This window comes from Danio rerio, chromosome 10 (genome assembly GCF_052040795.2).
Source record: "Danio rerio strain M-AB ecotype USA chromosome 10, GRCz13ab, whole genome shotgun sequence".
NCBI classification, from domain to species: domain Eukaryota; kingdom Metazoa; phylum Chordata; class Actinopteri; order Cypriniformes; family Danionidae; genus Danio; species Danio rerio.
Genome location: NC_141030.1, coordinates 1,107,501 through 1,125,000, shown reverse-complemented (window position 1 = coordinate 1,125,000; position 17,500 = coordinate 1,107,501). Strand labels below are relative to the sequence as shown.

At 35.3% G+C, this 17,500-nt stretch overlaps 1 protein-coding gene across 2 annotated transcripts in view; it reads right to left on the bottom strand.

Moving 5' to 3' along the window:
* Positions 1-17,500, bottom strand: part of unc5cb (unc-5 netrin receptor Cb) — a 263,540-nt gene that overhangs the window by 136,878 nt on the left and 109,162 nt on the right.

Genomic DNA, 17,500 nt, shown 5'->3' with positions numbered 1-17,500 from the left:
AGAGGTGGGCGGGTCAATCGGTGCTTTTGAAAACACTGTCGGTTGGGTTTAGGGAAGGAGGTGGGAGGTGGGCAAGAGAAATTTGAGATCTGAAAAAAGCATACACAACAGCCTCTGGTGGACTTGCGAAAACAAAATCTGCAAAAAAAAAAAAAAAAACCCTCCTGTGATAGATTTCACGCTCTCCAGAAAGGTATAAATAATGAGCTTGGGTTGATTTCATGCAAATGGACACCGTCTGTCATTGGTTAGAAAAATAAATAGCCCCAATCCTAAACTCACATGATTGGCTCTCAAGAGTTTTTGTCTTGTTTTTTTGTCCAAATATCTAAAAACATTTAAGCGAAGAAGCATTTTCTAGACAAGTAATGCATTTTAATGAATAATGAGTCAAAATTAAATGATTTTTGCTTTAAAACAAGCTAAATAATCTGCTAATGGTGTGAGCAAAATAATGCCGTTTTTCACTTTTAAAAAATTATCATTTTGCTTACCATATTAGCAGATTATAATGACTTATTGTAATGAAAAACTCGCTTAATTTCAAGATATTATTTCTGCAAACAAGACAGTATTTTGAATTGTCTAAAAATGTTTCTAGATTTAGGAATTTTTAGATGTCTGTACAAGAAACAAGGTGAAAGAAAAGTGTGTTTCCCCTCTTCAAGAGCTGCAAAAGTAATGTTTGTAAAAGTGATTTTTCAAAGTTATAGAAAATATATTTCCTTCACAAGTTTTTCTTTGCAATTAATTCTTAAATTCCGAAGGAGCCTTTTCTGACTGAGAAGTGTTTCTATATCTAATTTCTCCACCGAACATCATTTAATGAAAACCCTACATTAGTTTCAAAGCGCTAAAATCAGCCATAAATCATGTGTCTGCTGTGAAGCGAGTCTCCTGCTGGTTTGTATGATGCTCGTTCTGATATACGGAGCGTCTGGCCTCTCATTTGCTGGATAAATGTTTGCAGTGATGGCGGTTGCAGACCAAAACAGCTTCGGTTTCCGTCCCAGACACAAATTGCCCATTGGGCCAATTTAGGCTGCATGGCGAACACATCCCGTCCGTTTGCACCACCAATCACTCCAGCAATTGTGGCTTTTGGGTTTGAGGATCTCGAGTGAATGCTGAAGTCCTGAGCAAGGGATTTGGTCCAGCGTTTCATTAAGGGGTTCAATGTATGAGTAAACGTCGCTCTCGTTATCCTGACGGACCACACCATGCCTAAAAACACCCTGAATATATGTAGGAGCTGGTCTGATTGATGGAGCGGGATTTATGCTGAACTGACAGAGCTATTTTAATATGTGCGTGCGTGCGTGTGTGTATGCGTGCGTGTGTGTGTGTGATTATTAAAAATAAAAACAACAACAAAGCCCTAATTATGTGTGATATCTTACATATCTCATAAATTCCAACACAAATCAATTAAGTTAAATTAAGAAATTTAACTGCTTTAAACATGAAACTATTTAGTTGTCCCAAAATTATCTTAACAATTTTTATTAATTTAATTTATTTACATCATTTTAAGCAGTTTTAACAAACAGAAAAAAAAGAAAAAAAAAATATTTATATATATATATATATATATATATATATATATATATATATATATATATATATATATATATATATATTGTGTATGTTAAATCTACATTTAACAACCCTGCCAACCCCTAATAACATAAAAAAATAATAAAAATACAATTTGTAGCCCTTTATTGGCTTTAATTTTACTATTAAGATTGTTGTATACATGTAGGCATCTGTCCCTCATTTACTTATGTACTTAGTGTATTTATGTATTTAATCTGCTTGTTTTTATTTATTTATTTATTTATTTATTTACTTATTAGGTAATTAATTAATTAATTAATTATCCTAGTCTGTGTTTGTTTATTTATTTGTTTAGTCTGCTGTTTAATTAGTTTATTTAGTCTGTTTGCTTGTTTATTTATTTATTTATTTATTTATTGAAATAGTCTACTTATTTAAATGTACTTAGTCTGTTTATTTATTTATTTATTTATTTATTTATTTATCTAATTACTTAGTCTGTTTATTTATTTATTTATTTATTTATTTATTCATTTATTTATTTATTTATTTATCTAATTACTTAGTCTGTTTATTTATTTATTTACTTAGTGTGTTTATTAATTAAATTAATGACTTAGTGTGTTTATTTATTAAATTAATGACAGTGTGTTTATTTATTTATTTAATTTTTATTTATTTATTAAATTAGTGTGTTTATTTATTTAATAAATGACTTACTCTGTTTATTTATTTAATTACTTAGTCTGTTTATATATTTATTAATGACAAAGCCTGTTAATTTATTTTGTTTATTTGTTTGTTTATTTATTTAATTAATTAGTATATTCATTTATTTAATTAATTATTAATTAATTGCTTAGTCTGTTTATTTATTTATTTAACAATACAGTGTTTTTGATGTGTATATATATATACAGTTGGTTATCGGTTTTCTCATTTTTTTTCTTTTTTTCGTTTCATCTCTGTTCTTGAAAGCTGTTGTTTATGTTTTTAACATGTAAAAAAAAAAAGTTATATAAAAAAAAGAAATGAGTCCAGAATCAAACCTGTGTAAAAAACAGACATGCTGTGTCTTGGGTGCAATTACTGTCCCAGCGTGGTGGGCAGCTGGGCATCGGGCTATAGTGCCCGAAAACAGCAGACAGACAGCTGAGATTAATGCACTCGCTGCTCCACTGAACAACAGCTCCTCAAAACTACACACATTATCATAACACTTCACCTGCAATCCCAATCAATACTGCACAGATTTATGGGCCGTCCAGAGCGCCACCAAACACACAGCAGAGCACAGCTTCAGCAAAACAACGCAAGACAAATATATATACACCTCTTCAGCTTTTATGAGCAGAGCGGTCACAAAAAAGCATGCGTTCTGTATAGAAGATGCAGGAGATTATATTCCACCATAAAACTCCTAATGCAGATTAAAGCTGCTGTTGTTTTCCCATTACTGTGATCAATGTCTGTCTGTTGTCTTTGCTCTCATATTATCTCATGGCACACTCACACACATCTCACACACACATGCTTTGAATGAATTTTTGCTTATATTGCGCATATATTTTTAAATATATATTTAATTTATAATGAAAATTTGAAAAGAAATATTGCAAAAATATCTAAATAAATAAAATAAATGGAAATTATTCATTTTTAACACATTATAGTTTGTTTTTTATTGATTCTGCACATTTATTTGTACAGAATTTATGGTTTAATAAATAAATAAAATAAATAAATAAATAACTGCTTTATTTTCTCTTTGTCATGATGACAGCACATACTATTAGACTAGATATTCTTCAAGACACTAGTGTTCAGCTTAAAGTGACATTTAAAGGCTTCACTAGGGTTATTAGTGTAAAGTTAGGGTAATTAGTTATTGTATAACAGTGGTTTGTTCTGGAGAAAAAGCGTTTTCGTACAAAATAATATCTGTGCTGTCAGCTGTGTGGTCATATTTCCTCACAGATGTATGAAATAAAGCTCATAGCTCTGGGAAGAAGACGGACACATCAAGTGCACATGGTAAAAGAGCAATTTGGCAAAAATGTGTGTCCTGAGAGAGAAAGAGAGAGTGTGTGTGTAATGAAGCGCAGTGGAGAGTGTGTGAGCGCCTGAGGACTCGACACCCAAACCAGCATCAGGACAAAAGAGCAGGTCAGGTCATTACAACCTGCAGATCCTGTATGATTAATAATAATAATAATAATAATAATAATAATAATAATAATAATAATAATAATAATATCAATAATAATAATAATAATAATAATAATAATAATAATAATAATAATAATATCAATAATAATAATAATAATAATAATAATAATAACAATAATATTAATAATAATAATAATAATAATGAATAAAATAACAACAATAATAAAACTACTCTTAATAATAATAATAATATTAATAACAACAACAACAATAATAATAATAATAATAATAATAATAATAATAATAACAATGAATAAAATAACAATAATAATAAAATGCTCATAATAATAATAATAATAATAATAATAATAATAATAATAATAATAATAATAATAACAACAATAATAATAATAATAATAATAATAATAATGAATTAAATAACAACAATAATATTAATACTAATAATAATAACAACAACAACAAAAAAAAAATAATAATAATGTATAATCATAATAAAAATGTATAATGTAGTAACAATAACTACAAAAATGTAAATGACATACATGTCACCTTTCTGGCATGAGCAACATCAGAGCAGAGCAGGTGAGGTCATTCCAGCCTGCAGATTCTGTACAAACGCTGCATTATTTTCCTGAGCGCTGCCGATTCTGCTGGACAACCTGACGCCAAACGCTCAAACAGCTTAAGTGAGATCGTCCATTAGGAGACCGTCCGCTTGCAGACACACAAAAAAAACACTCTTTTCCAGAAAACTGGCGCCGCTTTCACCTTTTATCCAGCCGTCAGGCCTGTGCTCAAATCAGACACGACAGAACACTGGAAGTGCTGGCAGGTTTTAGTGCCGCTGCATTTTTAAAAGACACACAAGTAAACAAAATACAGGGAGAAGGAAAGACTGCAATATTTATACCTTCTAAAGCTTTACATTCTAAGAAGGTCTAGAGTTCTAGATTCTAGAGCGTTGTAGAATTTAGATTCTAAAGTGTTCTCCAATTCTAGATTCTGGGGTGTTCTAGAATTCTGAATTCTAAAGTGTTCCAATTCTGGAGTTTAAAGGGTTCTAATTCTGGGTTCTAAAGTGTTCTAGATCTAGATTCTATATTGATATAGAATTCAGGATTCTAAAGTTTTCTAATTTTCAAAAATCTTAAGCATTCTAGAATTCTGTACTCTGAAGGGTTCCAATTCTGGGTTCTAAAGTGTTCTAGATCTAGATTCTATATTTATATAGAATTCAGGATTCTAAAGTTTTCTAATTTTCAAAAATCTTAAGCATTCTAGAATTCTGTACTCTATAGGGTTCCAATTCTGGGTTCTAAAGTGTTCTAGACTTCTATATTCTGCAGTATTCTAGACTTCTTCTATATACTAAAAAATGCTCTAGAATTCTATATTCTAAAGTGTTCTAGAATTTTGTATTCTAAAGTGTTCTAGAATTCTGCAATCTAAAGTGTTCTAGACTTCACATTCTACAACATTCTAGACCTCTATATACTTAAGTGTTCTAGAATTCTAAATTTTAAAGTGTTCTAGCCCTATGGATTCTAAAGTGTTCTAGAATTCTGCATTCTAAAGTGTTCTAGACGTCTACATTCTAAAGTGTTCTAGAATTCTAGATTCTAAAGTGTTCTAGACGTCTACATTCTAAAGTGTTCTAGAATTCTAGATTCTAAAGTGTTCTAGACGTCTACATTCTAAAGTGTTCTAGAATTCTAGATTCTAAAGTGTTCTAGATGTCTACATTCTAAAGTGTTCTAGAATTCTAGATTCTAAAGTGTTCTAGATGTCTACATTCTAAAGTGTTCTAGAATTCTAGATTCTAAAGTGTTCTAGACGTCTACATTCTAAAGTGTTCTAGAATTCTAGATTCTAAAGTGTTCTAGACGTCTACATTCTAAAGTGTTCTAGAATTCTAGATTCTAAAGTGTTCTAGATGTCTACATTCTAAAGTGTTCTAGAATTCTAGATTCTAAAGTGTTCTAGACGTCTACATTCTAAAGTGTTCTAGAATTCTAGATTCTAAAGTGTTCTAGATGTCTACATTCTAAAGTGTTCTAGAATTCTAGATTCTAAAGTGTTCTAGACGTCTACATTCTAAAGTGTTCTAGAATTCTGCATTATAAAGTGTTTTGGACCTCTAGATTCTTAAGTGTTCTAGAATTCTATATTTGACAGTATTCTAGACTTCTATAAACTAAAGTGCTGTAGTGTTCCATATTCCAAAATGTTCTAGAATTCTACATTTTAAAGTCTTCTAGATCTCTTTCTTAATAAGAATAGTTAATTCTGAGCACATGTGCATTGGAGGACAGATTTCAGCTCAGTAAAAAGACATCAAAAACACAAAAAAGAAACAATACGACCCTTACACCTCATTCACACGGGGCTTCAGCGTCAACGCTTGACTGAAGGCGTGTCTGAAGTTGGGGCTGAAGCGATCGTCATAGCAGCGTCAGCCAATGAAATTCAGTCAGCAGTAGGCCACTGTCTAGCTGGTGTATTTGCATACAGCAATCTGATTGGCTGACACTTCCGATGAGTTGAGTTAGTCCCAACTTCTGCAGCGAGCAACGCCTCTGAAGCGGCGCCGACGGATCCACAATGCAGTTCGGCAACGCCTGACGTCACCCATTCAAAGTGAATGTGAAGTGTTGACGCTGACGCCCCGTGTGAATGGGGCATTAGAGAAGCTCACAGGATCTCACAGAGACCATCTGACCAACTTTACCCAGCGAAGACGGAAAACTGCAGAAAGCTCATCCAAGCCCAGAGGAAATAAGCTGCTCTCTGAATGAGTGTTTCACAAGCCGCTCGTTCACTTGCACTTGTTTTGCTCTCCAGCAGTTGATTGACGACCGGTTTGATAATTACATCAGCCATTGTGTTTATGCAACACATTTAGTGGCACATTCTTCAGTACAGAAGCTCATCAAACACATCTGCTCCCCAGACAGACAAACACACACACACACACACACACACACACACACACACACACACACACACACACACACACACACTAGACTGAACAACACACATACTCATTTGTCTGTTTTGAAGAGAGAGTGTGTGTGTGATAATATTAAGTCTGCGGCAGGTGAGAATAATCAGATTAAACAAGGGAGGAAATTGATATTTATTGAAGTAATATTAAATATTGCAATGCCAGCTATATTCCAACATCAAGCATCTTTAATGTATGCATTAAATAAAATAATAAAACATTTAACAAATGGAAGTTTGAGAAAATCTAAAAATCTCCAGTGAGCGGCAGTTCTGTAGCACAAATGCCTTGTTGATGAGGTCAGAGGAGAATGGCCGGACTGATTCCAGCTGATAGAAAGGCGACAGTAACTCAAATAAGCACTCGATACAACCGAGCTCTGCAGAAGAGCATCTCTGAACACACAACACGTCCAACCTTGAGGCGGATGGGCTACAGCAGCAGAAGAGCACACCGGGTGCCGCTCCTGTCAGCTAAGAACAGGAAACTGAGGCGACAATTCACACAGACTCACCAAAACTGGACAATAGAAGATTGGAGAAACGTTGCTGCTCTGATGAGTCTCCATTTCTGCTGACACATTCAGATGCTCGGCTCACAATTTGGCCTCAACATCATGAAAGCATAGATCATCCTGCCTTGTATCAGCGGTTCAGGCTGGTGGTGGTGGTGTAATGGTGTGGGGGAGATTTTCTTTGGGTCCATTAGTACCAATTGAGCATCAACGCCACAGCCTACCTGAGTATTGCTGCTGACCATGTCCATCCCTTTATGAGCACAGTGTCTCCATCTTCTGATGGCTACTTCCAGCAGGATAACGCAGCATGTCATAAAGCTCAATCATCTCAGACTGGTTTCTTGAACATGACGATGAGTTCACTGTACTCAAATGGCCTCCACAGTCACCAGAGCTCAATCCAATAGAGCAGCTTTGAGATGTGGTGGAACGGGAGATTGGCATCATGGATGTGCAGCCGACAAATCTGCAGCAACTGTGTGATGCTATCATGACAATATGGAGCAAAATCTCTGAGGAATATTTCCAGTAGCTTGTTGAATCTCTGCCATGAAGGATTAAGGCAGTTCTGAAGACAAAAGGGGGTCTAACCTGGTACTAGTAAGGTGTACCTAATAAAGTGGCCGGTGAGTGTAAGTACTCACCCTAACCCAAACAAAAACAACAGCATTTAACAAAATTACAGCGAAGAGCGAAAACCGAATAATCTAATGCAAATATAAGTCCTAACCCTAGCCCTAACCTTAACCCTAACTTCCACCTTGTGAATGGTCTTTTCTATGATGTCCTCTTTCTGTGTTGAAGCGTGCAATCGGGTCAGGAGGTGTAGGAATCAGTAGAGGTCAAAGGTTAAAGTCATTACAGGCCGTGTGTACGGGCGCCGCCCCGAGCTCTTCTTATCTTCTCCTCTTTTCTGCTCTATTTTTGATGAGTACAGGGACCCGGAGAGCTGGCTCTGTGGCGTTAATATTTCATACGGCCATGCAATAACACCCACAACATCTTCCCCCTCCTGCCACCGTGCCCGCGGCGGCGCCAGCATGGAGAGCAGGTGTAATTTGCAAATGCTAATTGAACTCCGGCACGGGTCAGCGAGCTTTCCTGTCTCCTCAAACCTCCAGAAAAAGACTCCGAAAAACCGCGAAGCAGCAGCCAGCGTCCCGTCCTGACCACAGTGGATTCACACACACACACATGCACAATAAAAACAGGCTAATTTCGCTGATCAGCTCATCATCGTGTCTAGATAATGAAGTCTTTGTGCAGTTTGCTCTTTGTCACGCTTCAGCTAATACATATCAAGTAAGGAAGTATCATTTTTAAGTGTTTTTTTTTAAACACTCAATGTCTTTTGGGGAAATAGACTAATTTTCCAGCCCCCCCAGAGTTAAAGAGTTAAGTTCAACCATGTTTTATGCATTTAGATGATCTCTAGGTATCTCTAGGCCAGAGCACTTTCAAATTAGCTTAGCTTAGCATAGATCACTGAATCAGATTAGACTGTTAGCATCTCACTCAAAAAAATGACCAAAGAGTTTCCGGCTCATTTTACAGCTGCCCTAGAGTTAAATAGTTGACTTTAATCAAATTTTAATGCATTCAGAGGATCTTTTGGATTAGCTTAGCTTAGCATAGATCATTGATTTGAATTAGACCATTAGCATCTCATTCAAAAATGACCAAAGACTTCCAGGCTCATTTTACAGCTATCCTAGAGTTTATTAGGTAAGTTCAATCATTTTTTATGCATTTAGATGATATTTGGGTATGGCGGGAGCACTTCTAGATTAGCTTAGCATAGATCATTGAGTTAGATTAGACCATTAGCATCTCACTCAAAAAAAAATTACCAAAGAGTTTCAGGCTCATTTTACAGCTGCCCTAGAGTTAAATGGTTGAGTTTCACCATGTTTGAATGCATTCTGATGATCTCCGGGTCTGGCAGGAGTACTTTAAGATTAGCTTAGCTTAGCATAGATTATTGAATCGGATTAGACCATTAGCATCTCACTCAAAAAAAATGACCAAAGAGTTTCAGCCTCATTTTACAGCTGCCCTAGAGGTAAATAGTTGAGTTCAACCATTTTTAATGACTTCAGATGATCTCCGGATCTGGTGAGAGCAATTTTAGATAAGATTAGCTTAGCTTAGATCATTAATTCTGATTAGACCATTAGCATCTCACTCAAAAAAATTACCACAAAGTTTCAGGCTCATTTTACAGCTCTTCTAGAGTTAAATAGTTGAGTTCAACCATTTTCTATGCATTTAGATGATCTCTGGGTATGGCCGGAACACTTTCATATTAGCACAGCTTAGCATAGTTCATTAATTCGAGTTAGACCATTAGCATTTCACTCGAAAAATTACCAAAGAGTTTCAAGCTCATTTTACAGCTCTTCTAGACTTAAAAAGTTTTGTTCAACCATTTTTTTTATGTATGCCACTGATCTCTGAGCCTGGCAGGGGCACTCTTAGCTTAACTTAGCATAGATCATTGAATCGGATTAGACCATTAGCATAAAAACATCTCTAAAGAGTTTAGATTTTTTTCCAGCTGCATTTAAAGGTTGATACTTCTGTAGCTAGATGACTGGCGGAATATAAACAGTTTTTGTTTTCTAGGCTGATACAGTACGTATAGGAACTATACCCTCATTCTGGCCTAATAATTAAGGAACTTTGCTGCCATATCATAACCGAAGATGTGCAATGATATATTATGCAGTGTTACTGTCTAGCTACCTGTTTTCAGGTGCTGGATAATTTCATTTTACCTGCTGCAGTCATATCAGACTACACAATGCCAAGTTTTCATTTTTGTGAGAGATGCTAATGGTCTAATCCGATTGAATGATCTATGCTAAGCTAAGCTAAAAGTGCTCCCGCCAGACTCAAAATCTAAATGGAATCAAAAATATTAAAACTCCTGTCTTAAACTGCAGAGAAGCTGTAAAATGAGAATATTTCCAAAGTGTTATATTTTGGAATATTTCCAAAATGAATTATTATCAAGTCTTAATGTGAAGTTTATGAGCTACTGTTTATAATGCAGTTTGAGTATTTCATCATGCAAGTCTAATAATAATAACTTTCAGGTGTGTTGGGTAAACTGAAACTATGAATATAGTTGCTCAAATAAGATCTAAATCCTGTTTCTTTATATAACCCACACACTTTTAAAAACAACTACACAACAGCATGAACACTATGAGGATTACAAAACCGCACACTCTCCCAGATGGGATTGAGATCAACGGCATCAGACAGTCTCTCAGAGAGGCCTCCATTATCATTATTATTAGATTTTTCAGTAAATAATCATTACAATGGAAAAACTAAACGCAATAAAGTGAATGGAGGGAGATAAAGCTCTTCCAGGTCACAGATAATGCAGGTGAAGAGGTCACCAATGCAGGGCTCACACATTGATCATCATTAGTGTGTGTGAGACACCTGCTGCTGCTGCTGTGTGTGTGTGTGTGTGTGAACTTAATGTAATTAATAGTTCATTTAGTTACACAACTCAATACTACTTATACTCCCTATATATCTCAATGCATAAGAGAAATTATGAATGAATTCTTTACATTTAAGTCAAATTGAACCAAATTGAATTAAATATAAAAGAATATCACAATACTGAGTATTAAATGCAATTTATTCAACATCAACGTTTTTTGTTTGTTGTCAATGTCACATTTGAAATTCGGGAAATTCGGGAAAACAACACTTTTTATCATCCTCTTAGACATTATGCTAGAGAATCATTCAAACACTAGCTCTACAGTGATGTTAGTGAATGAGCAGCGGTTTCTGCTGTTCTGACGTCAGCTGCAGATGAGAATGAATGGAGGAAGAAGGTAGTTCCTCTTGCAGAAGGGTTTTTGAGACTCTCTGTGTTTGATTTTCTTTTTATATACACGATTATGCTGTGGAACTGTTGTATAAATGTAATATCACACTCATAGCAGTGCGATATGGCTATCCCACCATATATTCAGTCTAATCATGATAAAATCTTATATTTACATGTATAATATATGAATTGTGTATAACTAATTATTAATAATATTACATGTATTTATATTTATATACTCTTAACCTTATATTTTCTATATTTCTATATTTCTATATTTTTCTAACTAATTTCTCAATTCATTGTTCACTCATGTGTATTCGTCTTGATAAATGTAACAATCTTTAGATGAAAACTAGAATTATTCTGCAAAATTTATTTGCATTACTATATATATATATATATATATATATATATATATATATATATATATATATATACATATATATATATATATATATATATATATATATATATATATATATATATATATATATATATATATATATATATATATATATATATACACACACACACACACAAACACACACACTCAATTACCATCACCAGCAATCTAGCAGCTGCGGATAGCTGGAGAACTACACACACAGCACGTCAACGAACTACAAATCCCAGCATGCACATTGCACACACCGGTTCCTGTTTCCCACTGATTACACACAGCTGTTGCTCATTTTTACTCATTAAATAAACTATATATACACTTCACTTTCTTATTAACATTGCTTAGTCTTGTTATTTTGTCTTGTTAAAGTATTTTCCTTGCTTGTTCCATTTCGTGCCAGGTTTACAGGCCTTCGCTTTGTTTATTGATTGTTGCTGTTAGCCACCTGGACCGATCTCTTTGCCTGTGACTCGACTGCTTCTTTAGGACTGCCCTGTATTTACTGTGTCTGACCACTGCCTGACTGACTGCTCTTGTAAATAAAGACGCTGCATTTGCATCCCCAACTCCGTTGTCCGTATCGTGTTACATTAAGTAACTTTAATTGAATTCCCTAAAAATGAACTGCAATCCTCTACTTTACTTTTACACTGGACAAACTAATTGAATTAGACAACACAGGTCGCTACATAAACATAATAATCCAGAACAATCCTTTAGCTATATAAACATGTAAACGCGATATTGTTATATCGTGTTTCCCAGACGTTTTCATTAGTGTAATCAATAACATCTGAATTACGAAAGCCAAGGATGCTGAATTCAGGCGTACTGAAACGTTTCTATCAGAAGTGTTTTAATAACAAACCTGGCAAATAAAAGTGTCTGCATCGACAACACAACTGAGGGAGCGTTTATAATCAGAGCGAGTGTTATTTTCTTCTTTTGTTTGTCATTAAAGCAGCTCTTCAAGCTCTCCACACTGTTGTGATTCTCAGTAATGAGTCTCAGTTTCACAGCCGATTTTCACAGATAAGAACTTCTGAAAATGTGCTTCTCATGTAGCTACATTGCAAAAAAAAATGTTGCTACCTTCACTTATTTAATTAATTTATTAATTTTCCTTTGGCTAAGTCCTTTATTTAAGAGGGGTTGACACAGCGGAATGAACCGCCAACTATTCCAGCATATGTCTTAAACAATGGATGCCCTTCCAGCCGCAACCCAGTACTGAGAAACACCCTGGGATCCCATACAAAACCATTTGACATTTCTATGCGGAGTTTGCTCGTTCTTCTCGTGTTCGTGAGGGTTTTCCCCGGGTTCTCCGGTTTCCTCCTACAGTCCAAAAAACACACAACCTAAGTAGATTAAACATGCCAAATTGATACCATAGCCCAGCTCTTAGCAAATACACCTCACATCAGCCATCCTATATGTCATTAGACAAAAAAAAAGCCAGGGGGAGTTCATCAAGATCTACATAAGCTCAAACTTCCCTCTTGCCCTGCAAACGGGAGGGAGCCCAGGGCTTGAGGATCTCATAAGCTCAGGGCTCTCTCCGAAAACAGCATGCTAAACAAGCTTTAATAGCAATCATCAGCTAAGTGTGAACTCTTGAAAGAGTATTCGAGTTAAACTAGCCTTTTCAGTCAACTTAAGAGTAATTTGACACTTCAACCACTGAGGTTGAATAAACTCTCAATTTCTTTGCAGCCATTTGCTTTAAAAATGTAAGTTAACGCAACCTAAACAAACTATTTGGAATAACATCAAACAGAATAGCCTCAAAATTTGCTTTAAATTTTTACTAAACTTTTTATGTTTTACAGTATGCTTTACAAATAAATAAATAAATAAAAAAGTATATATATATATATATATATATATATATATATATATATATATATATATATATATATATATATATATATATATATATATATATATATATATTTATTTAATAATTTTTTTAAAGTCACATGTGCATAGGCATTAAAAATTATTACAAAAAATAAATAAATAAATAAATAAACAAATAAACAAATATATATATATATATATATATATATATATATATATATATATATATATATATATATATATATATATATATTTTTTTTTTTTTTTTTTTTAAGTCACATGTGCATAAGCATTAAAAAATGATTACAAAAAATATATATATTTTTTTTTTGTAATAATTTTTTATTGCTTATGCACATGTAACTTTAAAAAAAATTTAAATAATTATATATATATATATATATATATATATATATATATATACACACAATAATTTTTTTAAAGTCACATGTGCATAGGCATTAAAAAATTATTACATTAAATAAATAAATATATATATATATATATATATATATATATATATATATATATATATATATATATATATATATATATATATATATATATCATTATTTTCACATGTGCTTGTATAAGCATTTGACTGCATATATACAGTGTGTACGTGACAAACAAACCCTGCAATTTCAACATTGATCATTTGCAGTGTTTCTGCAGCAGCTCTTGATGTGTGTGTCCCACAGCTGTAAATCCTCATTATTAATGCTTAACGTGACACCCGGTCAGGGTAAAACACAGGTCAACAGCAAACTCAAAACACAAGCCGGTGTGTGGTGAAGCCGTATATCAGTCCTCGCGTCTCCTCGCATCACGACCCGGCTTTAATTAGGGTCAAACATTGCTGCCTATATTTGTTTTCATTTGCGAGATTTATGCATCTTTATTTAGCCGCTGGAAAGCCTCCAGCAGACGTTCAACAGGCTTTAATTGTTGAGCGAGAGGGGAAACTTGTTCACATGAGTCAGCCCTCCGCAGATCAACGCCAATTTAGGAGGGTCTCTCTGCCAGATAATGCAGAGCAGAGATACTAGAGACGCATTCAGAAGCTTATCTGCTCGACCCCCTCATGTCTTCGCACGGCTGTTTATGTAAGCTCATGCGGATCCTCTGGTGGAATAAAATGATTTTTAATCGGCCGTCGAGCCAGCAGCCCGTACGAAAGGCTTGCTGTCGATATTCAGATGCTCGCGAATGACAGACGCAGGGGGATAATCTGCTGCACGCATCTATCGATTCCTCCGCTCAGCCGTTTATGTGCAGTCGTTCAGTAAAACAACGGCTTATCATTATGATCTGTCACAGACGGACGAGACCCGTCAACACTAATTCCCACTCTTCAGAGGATGACTTGCCCGAAAACACAGATTTCTCTCATGCTACCGGATAATAACCGGAGAAATATGGAGTTTATTGTGTCCACAGCAAACATTTCATGCATTCACTGATTTTCCCTCAGTTTAGATGCTTATTTATCAGGGGTTACCACAGTGAAATGAACCACCAACTATTCCAGCATATGTGTTTTGCAGTGGATGCACTTACAGCCACAACCTAGTACTCGGAAACACCAACACAATCTCACGGCAATTCGTAACTTTTTCATTTAGTGGCTAATTCGTATGAATTCGTACGATCTAATTAGTACAATTTAGTACGATTTGCTTATCCCCCAATGACGGTTGGGGTTAGGGGTGGGGTCAGGTGCCACGCCTCCTTTTTAAAATCGTACCATTTCGTACAAATGAACTTGAATGAATTAGCCACTAAACTGGCAAAACGTAAAATACTTACGTTTTCTCGTCATTCACACACACACACACACACACACACACACACACACACACACACACACACACACACACACACACACGTGTATGTGTTTGGAAAACTCTGAGAAAACACATGCCAACACAGGGAGAACATGCAAACTCCACACAGAAATGCCAACTGGCACAGCCAGGACTCAAACCAGTGACCTTCTTGCTGTGAGGCCACAGTGCTAACCACTGAGCCACTGTGCAACCCCCACAGCAAACACTAAGTATTAAAAATTTTCATTCCTTCATTCATTCATTTTCTTTCGGCTTAGTCCCTTTAATAATCAGGGATCACCCCAGTGGAAGGAACCACCAACCATTCCAGAATGTGTTTAACGCAGCGGATGCCCTTCCAGCTGCAACCCAGTGCTGGGAAAGTATTAATCAATTTAATTTTAAAAGTATTAATTGTCTTCTCGCTAGTGACGTGCTCAGAGTTTGACCTTAGAGTGATTTTCAACTCTCAAGTCTCACGAAATTAAACAGCACGTATGTTCTAACCTCAGATCAAAAACAGGTTTAATATTCTCTGATATTATCTGAGGAATCAAACTCTGCAGTCTGTGTCCATCAAATACCACACAATCTTCTGTGGAATCTGTCAGCTCAAATCTGCAGAGCGGCTCTGGCTTTTGGCAACGAGTACAGACTGTCCAGACTGCAAACGGAGCAAATATCTTGGAACTCAAGGCATGTTTTCCTGTTGTGTTTTGCATTATTACATGGCTCTCTGGAATATTAGATTCTGATTGGTCAATCGTGACATTTGAAGGTATGTTATTCCCAGATAACAACTGCTGAAATGCATAATGCAGGTTCAAAGGGGTACTTTGAATTATCTTGAGCATCAGTGAATACTTCCACATTCATATGTCTGTTTTTTAAATCTTGCGAATTATTAATGTGCATGTTAGTGTATGCTCCATTCAGCATGTTTAGCTTCTGTAAGCTTTGTGTTTTTGATTGTTTTGGCACCCTCTAGTGTCTGAATAATGCACAGGTTAGTGTATACTCCATCAGCTGTTTCCGTCAGCTTTGTGTTTTTGACTGTTTGGCGCCATCTAGTGTCTGAATAATGCACAGGTTAGTGTATACTCCATCAGCTGTTTCCGTCAGCTTTGCGTTTTTGACTGGTTGTCTCCATTTAGTGCCTGAATAATGCACAGGTTAGTGTATACTCCATCAGCTGTTTTAGTTTCTGTTGTGTTTTTGACTCTTTGTCTCCATCTAGTGTCTGAATAATGCGCAGGTTAGTGTATACTCCATCAGCTGTTTTAGTTTCTGTTGTGTTTTGACTGTTTGTCTCCATCTAGTGTCTGAATATTGCGCAGGTTAGTGTGTACTCCATCAGCTGTTTTAGTTTCTGTCAGCTTTGTGTTTTTGACTGGTTGTCTCCATCTAGTGTCTGAATATTGCGCAGGTTAGTTTATACTCCATCAGCTGTTTTAGTTTCTGTTGTGTTTTTGACTGGTTGTCTCCATCTAGTGTCTGAATAATGCGCAGGTTAGTGTATACTCCATCAGCTGTTTCCGTCAGCTTTGCGTTTTTGACTGGTTGTCTCCATTTAGTGCCTGAATATTGCGCAGGTTAGTGTATACTCCATCAGCTGTTTTAGTTTCTGTTGTGTTTTTGACTCTTTGTCTCCATTTAGTGTCTGAATAATGCGCAGGTTAGTGTATACTCCATCAGCTGTTTTAGTTTCTGTTGTGTTTTTGACTCTTTGTCTCCATCTAGTGTCTGAATAATGCACAGGTTAGTGTATACTCCATCAGCTGTTTTAGTTTCTGTTGTGTTTTTGACTCTTTGTCTCCATCTAGTGTCTGAATAATGTGCAGGTTAGTGTATACTCCATCAGCTGTTTTAGTTTCTGTTGTGTTTTTGACTCTTTGTCTCCATCTAGTGTCTGAATAATGTGCAGGTTAGTGTATACTCCATCAGCTGTTTTAGTTTCTGTTGTGTTTTTGACTGTTTGTCTCCATCTAGTGTCTGAATATTGCGCAGGTTAGTGTATACTCCATCAGCTGTTTTAGTTTCTTTCAGCTGTTGTGTTTAATAAATAATCAATAAACTGTTAGAGCAATTGTTATGTTTTATGGCAAGTAGCCATATAATAACCTGGATAAAGTACATCCAGGACGGTTGTTTTTACAGAATAAACCTTTCGGTCTAATGCAACAGTGCTGTGTTTCACATCGGGCTGCAGATAAACACGTCAGGCTTTATTCTGCAATAACAACCTCCTGGATCTACTTTATCCTTAACGTAT